Source organism: Pleurodeles waltl, chromosome 3_1, assembly GCF_031143425.1.
Source record: "Pleurodeles waltl isolate 20211129_DDA chromosome 3_1, aPleWal1.hap1.20221129, whole genome shotgun sequence".
In the NCBI taxonomy this organism is placed as follows: Eukaryota; Metazoa; Chordata; class Amphibia; order Caudata; family Salamandridae; genus Pleurodeles; species Pleurodeles waltl.
Genome location: NC_090440.1, coordinates 1,341,675,679 through 1,341,690,664, shown reverse-complemented (window position 1 = coordinate 1,341,690,664; position 14,986 = coordinate 1,341,675,679). Strand labels below are relative to the sequence as shown.

The window sequence follows — 14,986 nt, the reverse complement described above, 5'->3', positions numbered from 1 at the left end:
GCAGAAGAGGCAAAACCAATAGTTCACAGCAATTCCAAAGAGGAAACTGAAGATAACCACTGGAGGCAGAGCGTAATTCCCTTATAATCCTTGTATGAAACTATAAAAGGTATTAAACGATATGGCCAGGCTACTAGCTAATGGTTATTTAAACAAGAACTCCCAGCCTGACGGATCAGCATTATTAAAAGTTTGAGAATCACTTTAACCACATCAGAGCAACTACTGGTGCTTTACTTTCCTGTTACACTGGCAAAAAAACAGTCTGTCTTATGAATCATACAAAAAGGCTGAAGGAACAAATTGGAAATATGAAAGCACAACAAATATAAATTTAAATAAAGCGATGTGAAAAAGAAAGAATATCCTGTTACGTTTTACACAGAAAGGCATACTTGACTTTCATTCAGTTTTCAAATTCTAACAACCTCTGCACATAAGTCAAACGTTTCTCCGCTCAATCTCCAGGCATAAAGGTGTAGGGTTTGGAGCCTGGGGTGAAGAATTTGGGCAGTACCTCTTCGTCACGTCAATTCCTCACCTTTCAAGTCCAGGGAGACCTTATGGGGGAGGGGGAGGAGGAGAAGAGGGCACGGGGACAAGCAAATCAGATCCTAATCCCAAGCTCTCGTAGCCAGTCTGGCATGACTAATTTAACGTGAGGGCAGTCCTGTGACAACTTCTCCAAACTTCAAGAAATCAAAGGGATCTGAGCAAATGTATAGTGTAGGGCAGACGTGTACAACTTTTTCTGCAATAAGAGCTACTTCTTATGGATTAAAATCAAGCTGAACTACTGCCAAATACATGGGTTAGATAACAATGCAAAAAGGAAAGCAAGTTAAACACTGCTTGTTGAGTACTGATGCAATTAGCACACAGCATCAATGGCACATGAGTTGTAACGATAAAAGATTACCTGTGGTGCCCAAGGACAAGCTTTGTCCCTTTTCTCTTGTTTGTGACTCACCTGCGGGAGGAGTCTGCTTCAATGGGACTAGTGTTCTCTTTGTCAGGCAATACATGGGTGTAGGAAAATGGCTCCCTGTTGCAGTTACCCCCCCACTTTTTGTCTGATATTGATGCTGACTTGACTGAGAAGTGTGCTGGGACCCTGCTAACCAGGCCCCAGCACCAGTGTTGTTTCACTAAAAATGTACAATTGTTTCCACAATTGGCACACCCCTGACACACAGATAAGTCCCTTGTAAAAGGTACCAGTAGTACCAAGGGCCCTGTGACCTGGGAAGGTTCCTAAGTGCTGCAGCACGTGTTGTGCCACCCTAAGGGACCGCTCACCTAACACATGCACACTATCATTTCAGATTGTGTGTGTGTTGGTGGGGAGAAAAAGGCAAAGTCGACATGGCCCCCCTTAAGAGTGCCATGCACACAAAACACTGCCTGTGGCATAGGTGAGTCATCCCTCTAGCAGGCCTTAAAGCCCTAAGGAAGGGCACAGGTGAGGGCATAGCTGCATGGGCAATAAGCCCCTACAGTGTAAGTCCATTCGTCGACATTGTAAGTACAGTGTGGCCATATTAAGTATATGGTCCGGGAGTTAGACAAAACAAACTCCACAGTTACATAATGGCTACACTGAATACTGGGACGTTTGGTATCAAACTTCTCAGAATATCAAACCCACACTGATGCCAGTGTTGGATTTATTAAAAAATACACACAGAGGGCATATCTTAGAGATGCCCCCTGTATTTTACCCAATCCTTCAGTGCAGGACTGACTAGTCTGTGCCAGCCAGCTACTGAGACTGGTTTCTGACCCTCTGGGGTGAGAGCCTTTGTGCTCTCTGGGGCTAGAAACAAAGCCTGCACTGGGTGGAGGCGCGTCACACCTCCCCCCTGCAGGAACTGTAACACCAGGCGGTGAGCCTCAAAGGCAGGTGGAGATGCCCAGCCCCCAGACAAAGCCCCCACTTCTGGCGGCAGGTCCAGAGGGATAATGAGAAAAACAAGGAGGAGTCACCCCCTCCAGCCAGGTCTACCCCTAAGGTGACCAGAGCTGAAGTGACCCCCTCCTTGAGAAATCCTCCATCTTGCTTTGGAGGAGTAGGTCCAATAGGGTTAGGGATGTGCCACCCTCCCCAAAGAGAGTGGGCAGAAGGAGGGTGTAGCCACCCTCAGGGACAGTAGCCATTGGCTACTGCCCTCTGACCCTAACACATCCCTAAATTTAGTATTTAGGGGCGACCCTGAACCAAGCTCTTCAGATTCCTGACAACCTCAAGAAAGAAGGACTGCTGAGCTGAAAACCCTGCAGAGAAGAGAAGAGAAGGAGACAACTGACTCGGCCTCAGCCCTACCGGACCATCTCCTAATTCGAAAAGCTACAAGAAAAGAAGCAACGCGTTCTATAGGACCAGAGACCCCTAAAAAGCCTCCAGGGGACTTCCTGCATTACTGAGGACCAAGAAACTCCTGTGGACTGCAGACCTGTCCAAAAAGAAGACAAAGAAACTAACTTTAAAGGGACTCTCACATCACTCCAGAAGCGCAAGTCCAACTACTCTGCACCAGACGCCCCGGGTCCAGAAAAACCAACTATCCAGAGAGGAACCCCAGATGACGTGTCCACCCTGGGCTGACCTCTCTGCACCCCCCACAATGAGGCTGCAGAGGTAATCCTGTGGACCCCCCCTGACCGCAACTGCCCGGGACAAAGATATCCATCGCCTGGAGAAGCACTGCACCCGAAGCCCCTAGGCCTGAGAGAAACCGACCAACAGTGCAGCAAAGACTAGCAGGCGGCCGTCACCCTTGTTTAGTTGGTGGCTTGCCCAAGAGTCCCCCCTGTGCCCTGCCTGCAGCGCCTAAGTGACCCCTGAGTCCCTCCATAGAGTTCTATTGAGAACCCAACGCCCTGTTGGCACACTGCACCTGGCCGCCCCGTGCCGCTGAGGGTGTGGTTTTTGTGTCTACTTGGGGTCCCTCCAGAACTCCGCGAAACTCCCCTGGTCTGCCTCTGACAACGCGGGTACTTAACTACAAGCAGACCGGAACCGGAGTACCCCGTCTCCATAGGGGTCCACGTTATTTTGGCTCCTGTTTGACCTCTGCACCTGACCGGCCCTGTGTTGCTGTGGTTACCTTGAACCCACTACCGTGGGCAACCTATGCACCGGAGACTGAACCCATAAGTGTGTAACTTACCTCAGAAACTGTACTGTACTTACTTCCCCCAGGAACTGTTAAAAATTGCACTTTTAAAATAGCTTTTTGCCATTTTAAAGAAAACTGTGTACATTGTTGATTCCATTCAAAGTTATAAGTATTACTGTGTAAAATACCTTTCATTTAAAGTACTTACCTGCTAAATGAATCTTGTGGTTCTAGAAATAAATTAATAAAATAATATTTTTCTATCTAAAAACCTATTGGCCTGGAGTTAAGTCTTTGAGAGTGTGTTTTCACTTAATTCTTGTGTGTGTACAACAAATGCTTAACACTACCCTCTGATGAGCCTAACTGCTCGACCAAACTACCACAATTAGAGCATTAGTATTATCTATTATTGCATCTGTCAAGCCTCTTGGGGAACCCCTGGACTATGTGCACACTAGTTCTCATTTGGCTACAGTATATACAGAGCCAGCTTCCTACAAAGGGGGCTTTGGAGTGCCACCTGCTTTGACACTGGCTTGACATGTTACTCAGGAGGGACAAAGCTCCTTTGTACCTTCAGACATGTAGGGCCAGTGAAAGTGAGGGATACGTCTGTCCCAAGTCTTTATTTGCCCCAAATGGGCTGCAAAGGGAATGTCATGTGCCAAGGTCAACAAAAAAGTCCCTAAACTTTTGGGGAATGACCAACCTTCTGGGGGCACCAGGTTTGAGGTCTCATGCATCAGAATAAAGGAGTTTATTGTCCCAGTACAACCTATGGGTCCTAATGACATCGATCCTCTGCTTCTTGAACTGCAGTTTGCTGCCTCAGAATTTCTAGAGTAGGACAGGACTTCTGCTCTAGACTAAGCTCTTCCCTGGTGGGTCCTCCCTGCACCTAAAAGATCAGCTGTATGAGCTTGAAGCTCGTCTGGTGTAGGTTCCACCCAAGAAGCAGGTTCCTCTCCCTCAGTAGTGGGATCCTCATTAGAAGTTTGAGCAGGGGGTAACCTTTTATCCTGCCTGCCTCTCTTTTTGGGAGCTTCCTGGACCATTTGTCCAGGCTCCAGTGCTCCTTTCTCTCCCTGCTCCTTGGCCCGTGCTCTGGTTAAAGCAAAGATGTGCCCAGGGATACCCAGCATTGCTGCATGGGCTTCCAACACCACTTTAGACCAAGTCAAAGTCTACAACTCATTACCTAACAGACACTCTACAGGTTGGTAAGTGGATACCACAACTTTCTTTGGGCCAGTAACCCCCCCCCCACCAACCTCAGCTAAGGTCAACAGCAGCCATGGGGTGGCACTGAGTGTTGCTGTGAGAGTCGTTAGCTTGGTAAGTGTGACCAAGTAGGTGTTCAGTTGACACCAGTTTTTCAGTCACCATAGTGACACTGGCACCTGTGTCCCTGTAGGCGTCAGCCTCAACACCATTTATAAGGGGATGCTGCCTGTACTTACCCATATTATGGGGACAAGGTCAATGCTACCCGCAGAGACCAAAACTGCCTCAGTAGTCTCTCTGACTAACCCAGCGCCCACTACAGTCCTCAGGGTGAGCCCAGCTACACTTTTCAACTGACTACTACTACTACCATTGCTATTGCTACTGCTAGGGGAACTAGAGGTGGAAGTGGTAGTAGCAGGCTTTTTGCTCTTTTTAGCACAGGTGCTGTCCCCTGCCCTGTAACCTTTCTGTCTACAGATGTAGCACCAAGGATTCTTGTGGGAAGAGGAAGAGGACTTAGACCCAACCCAGAAAGGTTTTGTGGGCCTGATGAAGACTGTGTTCGGTTTGTCCCAACCTTTGTCCTGATTCTTGAAAGAATCCTTCTTGTGGTCACACTCTGTGGAAGTTTCCCTACCCACCTTGGTGCAAACCCATTTTTCTGCCATCTTACCCAAATCTTGAGGGATGGTCAGATCTGCATCCACCAGGACCTGTTGTAGTCTATCAGATGAGCAAATATTAAGAATGTGCTCTCTCACAAGAAGATTGTACAAGCCCTGAAAATCATGCACATTGTTGCCATGTAACCAGCCTTCCAGGTACTTGACAGAGCAGTCCACAAAATCAACCCAAGCCAGGGAGGACTCTTTCCTAGTCTCCCTGAATTTGATCCTATACTCCTCTGTGGTCAACCCAAACCCATCAAAGACTGCATTCTTAAGTGCTTGATAGTTATCTGCATCCTCTTCTCGGACAGTGAGAAGTCTGTCCCTTTCTTGGTCAGATAAGGAAAGCTACAGGATGGCTGCCCACTGTCTTTGAGGGACCCTCTGAACTTTACAGTCCCTCTCCAAGGCAGTGAACCACTTGTGGATATCATCCCGACCTTGTAAGGAGGGACAATTTTACTTAGGCTCCTGGAGACATAGGAGTCCTCCCTGGTGCCCCTAAAGTTGCTGCTGCCAACATGGGCTATTAGCCCCAAATTCTACCTTTCCCTTTCCACTGCCAAGGCCTCCCTATAAAGGGCTAACTGTTGCTGCTGCAGCCTCAGCATCACCTTCTCTAGCTTATGTAGGCTAGAGAAGGTGGGGTCAACAGAAGCCCCCCCTCTGAGCTAGATGGTTAGTCTCATCAGATACTGCTGAGACACGGGTATGGGCAGATGAGGAGGACCTACCCCTCTTCATGGAGAGACTCTGCACTAACCCCCTGGGAGTAAAAGTGGTCCTACTGGTGTGACCCCATTTTCACTGCTATGAGTGCTCCCTCAGGATTAGTGTGTTCTCCAGATTTTTCCTGACCCGCTCCAGTGAAATCTAGGTCTAAACTTTCTAAGACTGGGGTTCAGTCTTTCCCTCTTGCTCTTCCTGGCCTGCAGTGCTCTGGCTATCAGCCTGGAGGAACAGTCCTAGGAGGAGTTATTTGTTTGGATTTCTCCCCGTCTTCAGCGTCCTAGAAGCACACATCTACCTAAATTCCTGAAACGTTAGGCTCTGATACAGAGACTCTGGGACCTGAGCTGTGTTTTCTACTCATGACATTTCCCTAGAGTGGTGTGAGTGCACCAACCTACTCTAAGTAACTAGAATTTCTAAAGAGTTTAGAGAAAGGACTATGCCAGACCCCCAAAGTACCTAAACTAGAAGTCTAGTGATCCTAACTACCAAGTGTAGTCTACCCTACAGATTAGTGGTGGACTTTCCTGTGGAAAGTTACCAGTGACAGAGCGGTAAGGCAATTTCAAGTGTCTTATCCCACCGCTGCACCACCAACGTAGGAAGGTGGCTTAGTGTGTGGTGCACATCTATGGTGTTTGCACATTATACAAGGTCCAGGAAACCCCTATAAATTAGACACAGTGTCTAGAAAGCCAGGGCTCTCTAGTGGCAGCTGTGGTGAGCAGTCAAGACTTATGTAGGAGGAGTGTAAAGCATTTTCAATACCACGGTAGTCACACAGCAACTTATCTCACATGAAAGGAACCAGAGAGTGTTGCAAAAATAAAGGCACTTTATTACAGTAACACTAAACTAGATTACTTATAGGGAGTCCCCCCAACTGGAGGTAAGTGCACACTATATATGCATATTAAGTATTAGGAATCAGTATAAAAAAACAAGAAGTATTGGCAAGAAACAGCAGAGAACAGCTAGGGCCCTATAGGGGGGCAAACCATATGCTGAAATAGTGGAATGCTAACTGAAGCCCCCCCACCAAAGGATGTGGAATAGTTAGAAGGGAGCTCGAAGAACTTAGGACCCCCAAAGGTGAGTACCTAGATGACCACTAGTGACCAGGAAAGCAGAGGTAAATTACCTGGTCTTCCCAAAGACTAACATGGGGACTTGGAAGAGGAAAATTGCAAGGCCAGGACCATTATAGTGGCACCTTATGGAGAATTCCGGATGAAGATGACTTGCAAAAGAAGGAGCGGAGTCCATTCCACACATGAGTGACAAGGTGGGGAAGGAGCCACAACCCACCCTTCTGAGGATGTAGATCTGGGTCGACGATGGAAGATGTAGATCAGTTGTGGAGCCCAGGAGCTGCAGGGAGGTCCTTGGAGTCACGCAGAAGATGGGGGTGAGTCAAGGTTGATCCTCAGCAGTCAAAAGAGCCAGCAGAAGTCGTCATAACCCTCACAGGCAACTCCCTGGCTGCAGGCCCAGTAACTTGCAGTGAAGCCGAGTCAAAACACCTGGCAAGGAGTCCCACGTCACTGAAGCAGCAGAGGAGAGACTCTTCTTGCAAGGATGGCGTGCTAGAGACTGGGGCTACTTGGAGTCTGAAGATTCCCTAGAGCAGGAGTCAACAAGCCATGGTTGCTGCAAGAGTCGCAGTGCACAGGGGTTCTGTCCTGAAAGGAAAGGGTTCACCATCTACCAAGTCGGTCAGAATGCAGAAAGGACCAAGAGGACCACTCAGAGCCACCACCTGTGTTGGAGGATCCACGCAATTTCTGTGGAGATCAGATCCCAGCAGTCTGACGTCGTTGCCTTAGCTGCCTGCTGATGCAAGGGAGAGACTCCTTCACTCCAAGCGAGATTCCGTCTTGATTCTTTGGTGCAGCTGAAGTCTTGCTGACCCCAGAGGATGCACAACCGTGGAAATGTTGCAACCGCTGGAAGGAGACAGAGAAACAATTTTGCAAGGTAAGGTTGTCTCGGGAGTTGCAGGCTTGGTCGGTTCCTGTAAAGCCCAGCAGCGGTTCAGATGACTAGGAGCAGAATAGGTTGATGCAAAGGAGTACTTGTGGAGTTCTGCACGCTGAATCTGGAGACCTACCCGCAAGGGAGTCCCTAAATAGCCCCAACAGGGGGCTTGGTCACTCTGCAGGGTGACCACCCACCAGAGGGGGTCACTGACGTCAGTCACCTGTCCTGACCAACCAGATGCTCCCAGGGGCCTCTGCACATCTTGTTTCAAAGCTGGCAGAATCAAGTGGCTACCTGGAGAAGTTCTGAGCACCACCCCTGGGGTGGTGATGGACAGGGGAGTGATCACTCACCTTTCCTTTGTGTGGTTTCGTGCCAGAGCAGGGACCAGGGGTCCTTGGACTGGTGCAAACCGGATTATGCAAGGAGGGCACCAAATGTGCCCTTCAAAGCAAGCCTGTGGCGTAGGGAGGCTATCCCTACCCAGCCTTGTAACACCTATTTCCAAGGGAGAGGGAGTTGCATCCCCTCTTCCACAGGAAATAATTTTTTCTGCCTTCCCCTGCTTGAGCTGGTCAAGCAGCAGGAGGGCGGAACTTTGTCTGAGGGGCTGCAGCAGTGTGGGATGCCTGCAAACTCTGGAAGAGTGGTAGGAGTAATACTCCTCTAAGAAGCCCCCAAAGTGCATGGAATCATGCCACCAATACTGGCAGTATTGGGGTATTATGCCGACATGTTTGATGTCAAACATGCCTAGGTTCCGAGTAACCATTAGGTGGCTAGACCACAGTGACCTGTGGCCAGTACACAGGTAAAATGGCTTCCTCACACTTACAAAATCCAAACCATTGGAACTGGAGTTCGTAGGGGCACCTCTGCTCATGTAGGGCTGCCCTCACACACAGGAACCTGCACCCTGTACCTAATGCAGGAAAGTGCCTCTTTTGACATGGTCCAAACAACCCACCTCTCCCCTTTTACCTGGTTTCTGGTGCAATTTCGACTGAACGTGCACTGGGTCACTGCTAAACAGGTTCCAAGTGCCAGATCTTTTTTCCTCAAACTGCACAGTCATTTTTCCCAACTGCAAAACCTTTAGTTGCTGCTGTTAAGTCCATAGTAAATGCTGCCCCAGGTACCTAGGGCATGGGGTACTAAAGGAAGGCCTCTGAAGCTGCAGCACATATTGTGCCACCCTCAGGCAACCTCTCACTATGTGCACACAGTGCTGCCTTCACAGGCTGCATGTCTTGGTGCAGATCTAAAATGAAAACACGACATGGCACACAACCTGTGTGCCCTGCCCCATGCACACTGCATGTAATATATGCAAGTCACCCCATTTGGCATGCATTCCAGCCCTAAACTCAGGGTGGATTATAGTACATATGAGGGGATACCTGCATGCACAGATTTGCCCCTGCTATGTCTCTGTCGATTCTCAGACATAGTAAGTGAACAGTGCAGCCATCTAATTTTAAGTACATGTGCTGGACAATGATTATTACGAGTTCCCCAGCTACATGAGGGCTTCACTGACATTAGGGATGTCTGGTTATCAAACATATCGTGTTAATTAATAAACCCTCACTGAATCCAGTGATGGATTTATTAATAGATGCACTCAGAGGGCACCTTAGAGGCGCTCCCTTGAAACCTACCAATTCCTAGAGTCTGCACTGATTGGTCAGAACCAGTGCAGCCACTTTAGACAGCGTTCTGGGCCCCTGAGGGGACAGCCAATGCCCTTGAGGGGTCAGAACAAAGGCCTGCTCTGGGCAGAGGTGTGACCTCCTCTTCCAGGAAGGGTCGACATACCAGGGAGGGGAGCATCACTTTAAAATGCTGAGGGTGTGAGTTTGGTGCTGTCTTGTGGCCCTCCCTTGTCATTGCTTCAACCTCAAGCGACCCCCCTGCCTCCACTCTACTCACCTGTAAGCAGTGCTGCAGCAGATATCCTGTCTCCATTGGATAGCATTGGGTGCCCAACACTGTGTTGGCACACTGCAGCCGGCCACCTCTGTGCCACTGAGGGTGCAAGTTTGGTTCTGCCTTGTCCCCCCTCCCCCCCCCCGCCCAAGTGCTTGCCTCAACTCCTGGAAACCAAACTCTGACACCGCCTGTACCTACTTGGGAGCAGCTAGTCTTTTGCCCCCCACTGCAGTCCACATTGAGTAAGAAAATTAGTTACTTACCTGTAACTGCAGTTCTCCAGTATTGGTCTATGTCATAGATTCACATGCTTGCATCATTCCCCGTCGTCGGGATGGGAGTCCCCGGTAATTTAATAAAGCAGTATATATATATATTACTTTCATAGGCTATAATGGCAATGAAAAGGTCAGTTTAATAGCCTATCCATGTCCTTTTTCAAAAAAGGACCAAACTTGAACTATAACCAATCAGGCGACAGCACCCTCTAGAACAGTCCCAACAGAGGCTGAGTCCCTCAGATTTTCGAGCACAAGTGGGAACAGATAATCCAGAGCTATAATGGGAGCCTCTATGGGGAGGAGGGTGGGTCGCATGTGAATCTATGAAAGATACCAATACTGGAGAACTGCAGTTACAGGTAAGTAACTAATTTTCTTCTCCAGTATTGGATCTTTCATAGATTCATATGCTTGAATCAGAATAGCAAGCAGTTACTGTATTTGTATATCTTATAGTATTAGCACAAATAGTGGATGGTGGGTAGAAAATAAATACATAACATTCATATGCAATATAATAAATGTATACATACACACACACACACACACACATATATATATATATATATATATATATATATATATATATATATATATATATATATATATATATATATATATATATATATATATATATGGAAAATGTCACTTGCCCAGTGTACATCTGTTCGTGGCATGTTCCGCTGCAGATTCACATGCTGTGCACTGTTCCTCCCATCTAGTGTTGGGCTCGGAGTGTTACAAGTTGTTTTTCTTCGAAGAAGTCTTTTTGAGTCACGGCACCGAGTGACTCCGCCCTTTCGGCTCGATTGCGCATGGGCATCGACTCCATCTTAAGATTGTTTTCCCGCAGAGGGTGAGGTAGGAGTGGTAGAATGAGAATAGTAAAGATGTCCATGCAATGGAATAGATATGTATGTACATAGTTTGCACTAAAGGAATGTTTATTTACATATATACAAATTCTAATTGCAACTTAAATGGCTACAGGCTCCCGGGGAGGTGGGAGGGCGCATGTGAATCTGCAGCGGAACATGCCACAAACAGATGTACACTGGGTAAGTGACATTTTTCGTTCGATGGGATGTGTAGCTGCAGATACACATGCTGTGCATAGACTACAAAGCAGTAATCCTCCCAAAAGCGGTGGTCAGCCTGTAGGAGTTGAAGTTGTTTGAAATAATGTTCTTAGTACAGCCTGTCCTACTGTGGCTTGTTGTGTTGCTAACACATCTACACAGTAGTGTTTGGTAAACGTATGAGGTGTGGACCAAGTGGCTGCCTTACAAATCTCTGTTATTGGTTTGTTACCTAGAAAGGTCATTGTTGCTCCTTTCTTTCTAGTGGAATCTGCCTTTGGTGTAATGAGTCGCTCTCTTTTAGCTTTTAGGTAACAAGTTTGTATGCATTTAACTATCCATCTGGCTATGCCCTGTTTGGATATAGGGTTACCAGCATGGGGTTTCTGGAATGCCTAGAACAATTGTTTAGTTTTACAAAATGATTTTGTTCTGTCTATATAGTACATTAGAGCTCTTTTTATGTCTAATGTATGCAGTGCTCTTTCTGCTACTGAGTCTGGCTGTCGGAAGAAGACTGGGAGTTCCACTGTTTGGTTTAAATGAAACAGTGAAATGACCTTTGGTAGAAATTTTGGATTTGTGCGGAGAACCACTTTATGTTTGTGCACTTGTATAAAGGGTTCCTCAATAGTGAAAGCCTGTATTTCACTAACTCTCCGTAGTGAAGTGTTAGCCACTAGAAATGCCACTTTCCAAGTTAAGAATTGGATTTGACAAGAATGCATTGGTTCAAAAGGTGGACCCATGAGTCGTGTAAGTACAATATTAAGATTCCACGAGGGTACTGGTGGAGTTCTTGGAGATATGATCCGCTTTAGACCTTCCATGAAGGCTTTAATGACTGGTATTCTAAATAGTGATTTTGTGTGTTTAATTTGCAAGTAAGCCAAAATTGCAGTGAGGTGTATTTTGATGGATGAAAATGCAAGATTTACATTTTGTAAGTGTAGTAAATAGCCTACAATGTCTTGTAAGGATGCATCCAACGGCGTGATGTGTTTTGCTTGGCAGTAGAAAACAAATCTTTTCCATTTATTAGCATAGCAATGCCTGGTGGTAGGTTTTCTTGCCTGTTTAATGACTTCCATACACTTGTTTGGAAGATTTAGATAGCCAAACTCTAAGACTTCAGGAGCCAGATTGCTAGATTGAGCATTGCTGGATTGGGGTGTCTGATCTGTTGTTTGTGTTGCGTTAACAGGTCTGGTCTGTTTGGATGTTTGATGTGAGGTACTACTGAGAGGTCCAACAGTGTGGTGTACCACGGCTGGCGTGCCCACATTGGTGCTATGAGTATTAGTTTGAGTTTGTTTTGACGCAGTTTGTTGACTTGAAAAGGAATGAGTGGGAGAGGGGGAAAAGCGTAATCAAATATCCCTGACCAACTGATCCATAGAGCATCGCCCTTGGACTGAGGGTGTGGGTACCTGGGCGCAAAGTTTTGGCATTTTGCGTTTTGGGTTGTGGCGAACAGATCTATGTCTGGTGTCCCCCACTGGCGAAAGTAGTTTTGTAGTACCTGGGGATGTATTTCCCACTCATGAGTTTGCTGGTGATCTCGACTGAGATTGTCCGCTAATGGATTGTGAATGCCTGGGATGTATTGGCTATTAGGCAAATATTGTTGGGAATTGCCCAATGCCAATTTTTTGTGTGCTAGGAAGCAGAGTTGTGATGAGTGTGTTCCTACCAGTTTGTTTAAGTAGTACATTGCTGTCATATTGTCTGTTTTGACAAGAATGTGTTTGTGAGCTAGAAGAGATTGAAAAGCTTTTAGTGCTAGAAATACTGCTAGCAGTTCCAAGTGTAGCTGTTTTTGCTCGTTCTCAATGTCCTTGTATATTGTGATTGTTGAGGTGTGCTCCCCACCCCATCATTGACGCATCTGTTGTGAGAATGGCGTGAGGCACAGGGTCTTGAAAAGGCCGCCCTTTGTTTAAATTTACGGGGTTCCACCACTGAAGCGAATAGTGTTTTTGGCGGTCTATCAACACTAGATCTTGGAGTTGACCCTGTGCCTGCGACCATTGTTTTGCAAGGCACTGCTGCCTTGCGTTTGGGCCAATTGCGATGCATGATGCCCTCATGCCTAGGAGTTTCATCACCAAATCTGACTGTGAAATGCTGATTTGGTTGTATTTTTGGTACCATGGTGTGGAATGATTATACCCTTTGTGGGCTTGGACTGGCAATCGCTTTTTGAGTGTTGAGTGTAGCTCCCAATTACTGTTGAATTTGGGATGGTTGCAAGTGTGATTTTTGGTAATTTATAGAAAACCCTGTGTGTGTGTGTATGGTATCTACACGTAATGTGTGATTTTGACAATATCGTCATATGGTCATATCGTGCAAGAAGGGTCTGAGAGTTTGCTATGCGCCACTGATTGGCAGCTTGTGACGCTACTCTCTTTCCTGCCGCGTCAAACTTCCTACTCTCCTTATCTGGAGGTGGTGCATCTCCAGATGACTGCGAGTTGGCTCTCTTTCTCCCAGCTCCAACCACTACAGAGTCTGGGGGCAGCTGTTGTGTGATGAACACTGGGTCCGACAGTGGTGGCTTGTATTTCTTTTCCACCCGCAGTGTAATGGCTCTCTCTTTCACGGGCTCCTGAAAAATTTGTTGGGCATGTTTAAGCATGCCTGGGAGCATAGGAAGACTTTGATAGGAAGCATGTGTTGTGGACAAAGTATTAAAGAGAAAATCGTCCTCCAATGGCTCTGTATGCATGCTCACATTGTGGAATGCGGCAGCCCTAGCCAAGACTTGAGTGTATGAGGTGCTATCTTCGGGTGGAGAAGGTTTCGAAGGGCAGCACTCAGGGCTATTGTCTGACACAGGGCGACTGCAGTGTATGTGGGTGACTGTGCAGTGGGTGTTGCTATAGGTGACACTGTTCTTGCGGAGAATGTGGAGGAGAATGTTCTGGTGAAAATTGGGGTGACAGAGATTTTTCTCTGGGCACTTTAGCCTTTGGCTGTTCAGTGTCTGAATGTCCTTGGAAAGCCAGTTTCCTTTTGAATTTGAGAGATGGTGCAGTTTGGATCTTCCCAGTATCCTTATGGATCTGTATCCTTGCCTGTGTTTCATCAAACTCCTCCATTTGAAATTCCTCCTCAAATCTATGTCTCTCTTTTAGTTGTTTTGAGAGTCCATGTTCCTCGGTGTACGAGGCTTTTTTGGGCTCCAAAGCCGTTTTTTTTCGGCAACGAAATGCCCATGCTGACAGTAGGCCTTGGCTCCGAAAGACTCTTTCGAGGCTTCGCCGACGCAACGAGTCGATGTCGAGTTTTCTGGGTGATGGGTTCTCGGCTCGAGTCCGAAGACTTCGGCACTAATTTGGCCTTTTTCGGTGCTGAAGGTGTTGCTTGGTCACCGCTTGATTTCTTATGGGTCGAGCCATGGCCTTCCGGCAGTGGGGTCCCCGGGGCCTTATGTTTTGTCATGGACTGACGGTGGGCTTGGGTCGGGGCAGGCGTACTCACGTGTTGGCCTGCTTAGGTGGTAGGTCTGCGTTGGAGTCGTCCTAATCTGAACCTTGGATGGAAATAGCCATCTTCTCTTCTTCGACGTCGAGGTGCTCTGAACTCTTTGACGGAATTTGCAGCCGCCTCCCCCTCCGATCCCTCAATGTCTTCTTCGATCAAAAGGACTTGCAGGCCTCGCAAGTATCTTCTCTGTGGTCCGGTGACAAACACAGATTACAGACCCGGTGTTGGTCTGTGTAGGGATACTTGGCTTGGCACTGTGGGCAGAAAAGGAATGGGGTCCGGTCCATTAGGCTTAGATGTTTTCTGTGGTCGGGCTGATCATGCCCTGGCAGGGCGCGGAAGCCCCGAAGGGCCACTGAAGCAGTGTTTCCCCGGTGTCGATGGCGATGTTACCCCATCGAAAACAATACTGACGATTTTCAGTGAATTTAGTCTTTTTCCGATTCGAATACACGGAGCGAAGAGGAATACGT

At 47.4% G+C, this 14,986-nt stretch overlaps 1 protein-coding gene across 2 annotated transcripts in view; it reads right to left on the bottom strand.

The window, feature by feature from the left end:
• The window catches only part of KMT2A (lysine methyltransferase 2A), a 1,244,888-nt gene that overhangs the window by 321,041 nt on the left and 908,861 nt on the right, over positions 1-14,986 (bottom strand). The gene's annotated exons all lie outside the window — the stretch shown is intronic.